This window comes from Budorcas taxicolor, chromosome 1, assembly GCF_023091745.1.
Source record: "Budorcas taxicolor isolate Tak-1 chromosome 1, Takin1.1, whole genome shotgun sequence".
NCBI classification, from domain to species: Eukaryota; Metazoa; Chordata; class Mammalia; order Artiodactyla; family Bovidae; genus Budorcas; species Budorcas taxicolor.
The window spans coordinates 40,242,597-40,250,928 of NC_068910.1; positions in this window are offsets into that span (position 1 = coordinate 40,242,597).

The window sequence follows — 8,332 nt, forward strand, 5'->3', positions numbered from 1 at the left end:
TTAGCATTTTCCAGATTATTTTCCATGGGATTTTATTAGTTGTGAATGGGGTTAACTGCCCAAATATATGTAGGAAATACTCTGTCTTGCATTTGGAAATCCATGATGCACATGTGTGTTAAAGATTCTGAGATGCCTTATAATTAGCACACATTTCTTTTTTTTTTTTTTTTTCCACTTTTAGGGAGGTCTTTATTTTTATTTTTTAAAATTAAAGTGTAGTTTGTGTACAATGTTGTGTTAATTTGTGCTGTATAGAAAAAGTGTTCCATTTATACATATATATATATACTTTTTCAGATTCTTTTCCACTATAGGTTATTACAAGGTATGTGAATGTGGTTCACTGTGTTATACAGTAGGACCTTGTTGGTTATCTATTTTCTATATGATAGTATGTATATTTTAATCCCCAAACTTCTAATTTATTCCTTCCCTTCCTTTCCCCTTTGGTAACTGTTAGTTTTTCTTCTATGACTGTGAGTCTGTTTCTTTTGTGTAAATAAATTCATCTGTATCTTTTTTTTATAGATTCCACATATAAGTGATATCGCGTGATATTTGTTTTTCTCTGACTTACTTCACTTAGTATGATAAACTGTTTAGGTTTCTCTTAACCTATAACTCAGAACAGAACTCTGGAAAAATATGAATGCATTCCATTCAAGTGAGTGACAGTGGTTTTATGTCACAAGAGTCACATTTTAATGTATTAATGAAAGCTCATTTTACCAAGTAAGATAATCTGACACATTTCTTTAAAGTTAACTAAGTTATCCATAGTTTATTGATCATAGAACATCCCATTTTTCTCTTACCCAGTGTACATATTAACATCTCTCTTTTTTCCTCTTTTTCTCTACTCGGTATATATATATTAGCATCCTTCAGAATCCAAGTTAGGGAGTATTAAATCATACAGAGACTCTCTGAATATTTCGTGGATATTTGTTTTGTTTCTTCATTCAATTCCCAAGCTTAGTAAGGGTGAGGGATGCTTCACATTTCTCTTCTGATCTTTAACAGTGATCAGTTCACTGGTTAAATGCAGCATGTAATGAGCTGATTATAATTGATTATTGAAAGCATGAAGTAGCGTTTTATTGATTAAACAGAGATATGTTATGGAATGATTCAGACTTGGAATTTATATCAAATTTGACCACTAATTAGTCACATTGCTTTAGGTAAATGACCTAATATTCATGATAACCACTTAGTCATCTATAGAATGGGGAATCTATTTATATCACTCTTGCTGTTGTTGTTCAGTCATGCAGTTGTGTGTGACTCTTTGTGACCCCATGGACTGCAGCATGCCAGACCTCTCTGTTCTTTACCATCTCCTGTAATTTGCCCAAGTTCACGTCTATTGCATCGGTGATGCCATCCAGCCATCTCATCCTTATGCTCTCTTCTCCTTCTGTCCTCAATCTTTTCCAGCATTAGGACTTTTCCAGTGAGTCAGCTGTTCACATCAGATGACCAAAATACTGGAGTTTCAACTTCAGTATCAGTCCTTCCAATGAGTATTTCGGGTTGATTTCCCTTAAGATTGACTGGTTTGATCTCCTGCAGTCCAAGTGACTCTCAGTAGTCTTCTCCAGCACCTTAGTTTGAAGGCATCGATTCTTCAACACTCTACCTTCCTTACAGTCCAGGTCTCACAACAGTACATGACCACTGGGAAGACCATAGCCTTGACTATAGTAGTTGTTGTATAGTATGTTGGCATAGTATTGTCTATGCGTTTCAGCATGCTATCTAGATTTGTCATAGCTTTCCTGCCAGGAAGCAAACGTCCTCTGATTTCATGGCTGCAGTCAGCACCTGCAGTGATTTTAGAGGCCAAGAAGAGGAAATCTGTCACTGCTTTTCCCTTTCTCCCCTCTATTTTCCATGAAGTAATGGTACCAGATGCCATGATCTTCATGTTTAATATTTAATATAAGCTGGCTCTTTCACTCTCTTCCTTCACCTTCATCAAGAGGCTCTTTGTTCCTCTTTGCTTTCTGCCATTAGAGTGGTGTCATCCACCTATCTGAGGTTGTTGATATTTCTCCCCCATCTTGATTCCAGCTTGTAACTCATCCAGCCTGGCTTTTCTCATGATGTGCTCAGCCTATATATTAAACAAACCTGGTGACAGCAGACAGCCCTGTCATACTCCCTTCTCAGTCTTGAAATCACTCTTGTGTTCTATAAAAAGCTGCTTAGGAGAAGGCCTAGGTGTCTGTAAGTATTAATCTCTTACTGTCTGAACCGCAGTGAAAAAAATTCAAGCTCAGTGAAATGCATTCTTTGTAAATTATATGACAAAAATTAATGAGATTAACAAGGTAGCCTGTCTAAATGAGTAGCTGAACATAAAATAGCTCAGGAATTTATTAAATATATCTATCCTTGGATATTGCCAAGATATTATAAATCCAAAACTCAAGGAATCAAGCCTTTATTTTTAATACATTGACTAAATAATACTATGTAATGGTCCATATCCTACTTTGGGGACTCCCTGATCTATGTGTGGAAATGGATATTTCTCCATTTACCACATTGACTTCCCATGTGTGAACACAGTGACAGTACATTTCTTTAACAATCTAGTCATTAAAATGCATGTGGCTGTCTTTAGATTACATATGGCACAGGAACACATGCTTTTATCTCCTCTGGTTACTATTGAGGATTTCCCACGTGGCTCTAGTGGTAAAATCCTGCCTGCCAGTGCTGGAGACATAAGAGATGCAGGCTTGATTCCTGGGTTGGGAGGATCTCCTGTAGGAGGAAATGGCAACCCATTCCAGTAGTCTTGCCTGGGAAATCTCATGGACAGAGGAGCCTGCCAGGCTACAGTCACCTGGCAGGCTACAGTTACTACTGACACCCCAATATAATGAGAATAAAAACATTGAATAAATAAAGACCTACCAGGACAAGAAATGGAGATGAGACAGTAACAGATGAGAGTTATCAATACATATTGAAAGGTGATGCAGGGATAGAGGAATGGTCACTGATCAGAATGAAATTCTAGAAAAGAAAGCAGGAGACTGTTGCCAGCAGAGGAGGATCCTGAAGATCCTGATGAAAAGTGGCCAGTTCATTTTTCAGAAACTCAGAAAGGCTCAGCAGTTTGGAAGCACTAAGCTGTATAAAGGTCAGTGCAGTTCAGTTCAGTCGCTCAGTCGTGTCCAACTCTTTGCAACCCCATAGACTGCAGCATGCCAGGTCTCCTGTCCATCACCAACTCCCAGAGTTTACTCAAACTCATGTCCATTGAGTCAGTGATGCCACAGAAAACATTAAATACCAAGACTCTGGTCCTACTTCATGCTGACTGACCGCACTCTTTTCCTTCCCCAGAGAAGCTCTGGAACACCAGACACAACAGATAGCATGGCTGAGATACCAATCTGATAAAAGTGTAATTAAACACATATTCCAAGTCCTGAGATGCTCTAATCTCCTTTCCCCAAATGTCATGGCCAGATTAATTTCCCCTGGAGCAACATCTGTCATTACACAGGTGGCACTAATGGTAAAAGAACTCACCCGCCAGTGCAGGAGATTTAAGAGACATGGGTTCAATCCCTGGGTTGGGAAGATCCCCTGGAGAAGGAAATGGTTACCCATTCCAGTATTCTTGCCTGAGAAATATCATGGACAGAGGAGCCTGGCGGGCTACAGTCCATAGGGTTGCACAGAGTTGGACATGAGTGAAGCAACTTAGCATAGCACAAAGATTCTGTCCCCTCGCATAGAAGCACTCACATTGCTAGATCACTCTACAGTGAAATACACTAGTCTACAGCTTGATGTGTGCTGCTGCTGCTGCTGCTAAGTCACTTCAGTCGTGTCCGACTCTTTGCGACCCCACAGACGGCAGCCTACCAGGCTCCCCCGTCCCTGGGATTCTCCAGGCAAGAACACTGGAGTGTGTTGCCATTTCCTTCTCCAATGTGTGAAAGTGAAAAGTGAAAGTGAAGTCGCTCAGTCGTGTCCGACTCTTAGTAACCCCATGAACTGTAGCCCACCAGGCTCCTCCGTCCATGGGATTTTCCAGGCAAGAGTACTGGAGTGGGGTGCCATTGCCTTCTCTGTGATGTGTGTGCAGTAGGGGTCTAAATAATTTAGTGCTTTCTAACTAATATTAGGTAGACAGCAAAAAACCACAAAATACTTGTGGTAAACCTCCAATACTAGAGTGAAATCCAAGCACACAATTAAATAAACAGGAAATAAAAAGAATAAAGGTAACAAAATAAATTGCATTTTAAACTGATGGAGAAATAAGAAGGGCCCATTCATCCATGAAATAGGAAGAGAACCTTACTAAAAAAAAAACAAGAAAATCTCTTGGTAATGATAATTTTAGCAGCTGAGATTTAAAGTAGTAAATAGGTTGGAAGATAATGTCAAAAAATGTACAATAGAACTTCAGCTGAAAAAAGGTAAATTAGAGTTAATCTAAAGGCTCCAACATCCACCTAATTGTCTTAGGAAAAAAAATGGAGAAAACATAATGGGGATTGTCAAAAAAATAATACTAAAAAAAAAAAAAAAAGTTTCAGACCTGAGAATGATAATGATAAAGAGAAGATCCTACTTTACAGAGAGGAAACAAGGACATTGCAACAGGTTCTGTACAAAAGACTGGGTATCAGAATTACACTTAGCAAACACTGAAAGATAAATATCTTTACTATTGGGCTTCCCTGGGGGCTCGGATGATAAAAAATCTGCCTGCAATGCAGGAGACATGGATTCAGTTCCCCTGTCAGGAAAATCCCCTGGAGAAGGCAGTGGGAACCATTCTTGCCTGAAGAATTTCATGGACAGAGGAACTTGGTGGGCTATAGTCCAGGGGTTGGAAAGAGCTGGACACTGCTGAGCTACTAACACTTTGACTTTCATCTTTGCTATGCTGAGGGAGAACATTAAACCCTGACATAAGAGAATGTGTTTAATACGGACATTTTAAAACAAGGAGAATCTCAGATGTTTTTATGTACTTGCGCCTTTCTCAGGAAGCTGTGGATTATGTGCTCTACCAAAATAAGAAGACAAACCAAAAGTATAATTGAAAACATGGGATTCAGGAAACAGAGCATTCTCAAAGGGAGGTGTCAGTTGATAGTGATGAGAAGTCCCAGGATAGAAGCTTCATAGCAGATCTAGAGAGAAAATAGAACAGGAGGGTGGAAGTCCCCTGGGGGAGTTCCCCAGGGGGGAAATGGAAATGATATCTTTGACATCTTGGAAAACCAAATGGAGAGGCTTTTGTGTATTGTGGGAAGAAGCTGCAAAGCTATCACAAAAATATGACAGTATTAATACAATAAAAATCAAATTCTGATCATTAATTGGTGACTATGATATAAATAAGAAAAATAGGTGTATGGCAGGTAGACGTTCACGCAAATGGTGGAGAATGAACTGAGGAAGGTAAACCCATTTTGTATGGTAATATAAAATTGACATCTGTTTACAATTAATAAATTCAGAAATAATGTGGACACACTATGATGACCTATGGCAGAAAAGTGTAGAGGAGTTACCCATGGTTAACTAGGTAGATGAGGACATTGATAGAAGGGGGTGGTTGAATGGAAATACTCACTTCCAATATATCTTTTGTTATTATTTCTTACTGGCTGTTAAAAATTCTGTGTGTAACTATGGTTAGAAATAAAAGTTATTTTAAATTGTACGAGTCCATTAATTGGTAGATCACACACTCTTTTATTCTCCCCTCTGGGAGAATAGAAAAATAAGAGGAAAAATAAAAAGAGAGAGAATCATGAAATTTCACTTCTGCTGGGGAGGTTTTCCAAAACATGCTGGTGTGTTGATCTGTATGACAGTTCACAGCCTTAGAGAATCAGAGGATTAGGTTTCTGTGCTGTATTTATTTTTAACTATCATAAGATCTTGTTATAAATGAAAAATACCTCAATAGGGACTCTTAGGGCAATTGTTCTTTGGAGATGGTATCTACAAAATGTGATTATCTCTAATGGCATTATCCTAGGAGGTAATAAACTGAAGCAGGGCTCCTGCTGAGAGAGTTCTTTAAGGTGATTTAGAGAGGAAGATGCATGTGATTATCACCAGACTAATGGAGGCAAGGGTTTAAAAATTGATCATTCCAGGCACATAATGATTCTCATGTGCTCTGAAAAGCAAGATTGAAAATTTGGTGAGGGAACAGGAATCAATGGATACAGAATGGCAAGTTGTTTAACAAGTTAAGTTTTATTGTATTCAGGTATGGTGAGGTTCACAAATCAGAAGACAACTGAACTGCCATTGCAAATATAGTTTGTTACTCAGTTCCCAAGAAGAGTGGACATGCCACAGCCTGTGAGGCCACATGGAGATGCACCAGGGTCAGGCTGGAAGCAGAGGGAGCAAGGGGGCAACATGAAATGGGATCATTATTGTGGTTTCCATGGGAAAGGCAAGGCAGAGTAAGCAGGTTTAGGGTTGACTAGTTTGAGTAATCTCAGTAGGTTACTCAATACAGGATACTCAATACAGGATATAGTATGAGTAACTCAGTAGGTTACTCAGTACAGGATATATTACTGTTTGTCTGAAACCTAGATGGTTAGAGCAGAGGAATATAAGAGCCAGATAGAGGAGGTGCTTTGGAGTGCAGCCTCTAACTGGTTAGTTTACATGTGAAGACATGCTCCTATGTCTTCATAGGATTGAAGAATTGGCTAGCTATGAGATGAGCAGACTCTCCTCTGTTGTACAGTCCCAGATGCCAGAGCATCAAGAATACAGAAAATAACAAAAATATCATTAATACAGTGAACCAGAAGGACAGCAAAGATGCAGGTGTAGGACCAAGAGGCAAGAGGAGTGAATATAAGCTTTAGCAGGATGTCAGAATTAATTAGGCTTTCAACCTTTGAAGGCACAGATCCATGTAGAGCAGGATTGCAGACAGGGATGACAAAGACCCATCCAGGATCTCCTGAGTAAAACCTTACTGGCTTAGACATAAATCAGTCCCAAGGTGAAATAAAAGTGAGCATATTTAAATAAAGAGAATGTGATATTGGGCAAGTAAAATGTATTCAACAAAATTTGGTCATATATGGTATGCCAGTCACTGCTTGATACTGCAGGCAATTCAGATGTGAGTAAAGTGGGTGGCGCCTATTCCTTCACAAGGACATGAAATAGGTCAAAGATGTAGGTAAAACAGCAGTTGAATGATTTATGTATTGTGATGTTACTAACAAAGGGAAATAGGCATAGATGGCAAATAGATGCTCTCTTCCATTCTCACACCCTTGGCAGACATCACTAATCTGTTGTGATGCTCTATATCTTTCTTTCAGATCTGATCTCTGATTTCTTCTCAACAGAGTCACAGTGTATGCCAGATGCAAAGGTTATAAAATTAAAATAGCTAACATTCCCTATGTGCTTACAACATTCTTAGCAATGTAATGTTCTAAGACACACACACATACACACAGTGTATCAGACAATGTATCTAATAATTGAGGTATAGTATACATTTGTATTTATATGTTAATTACTTATAGTCATTTAATATAGTTTCATATTATATTTTACATATATATCTTTCTTACTATATAATGAAGTATATATGATATAATACATTCACACAAAATATGTAATATACATCTTGCTTATTTTATATATATATATATTTCCCTACAATATATAGACAAGCTGGAGACAGAGAAATAACCCACCTATGTGTACACAGGCAGTAAAGGTCATGGTCTAGGTTTAACAGCAAGCAATCTGACTCTAGAGGCTATACTCTTAAACATTATATTATGCTGTGTCCTCATATTTTATAGTACTATTTAATTTAAAAGTAGACACTGAGGAGCTTTCAGTTTCCAAGGTAAATATTAATGTAATTAGACCTGGGCTTTAGGACGATCTGCCTGGAAGAAGCGTATGAATAGTTAGTTAGTGATGGTGATGGAAGGAAAACACTGAACATTTTGTGTGTGATTTTACCATGATGTAATAGAGAAGTGCTTTATGAATTGTCTTATGAATAATTAAGAACCTCCAAATCCCATTTCCCCCTGGGATTTTATTGCATGCATAAAAATAGGAGCAAGAACTGGTAGCAATACTGAAAAAAGGAATTGAAAAGCATCTGTCCTATCAGTATACACTGTGAAGTGAATTCCTAAATCTCTCAGCTTACAATTACATGAGCAAGATCTGTGGCTACACAGGTGGCCTTACTGATATGCTTCATTCAGGAAAAGGGATGATCCACAGGGATGGTGCAGTAGATGAAATCAGCTAATATTTGAATCAC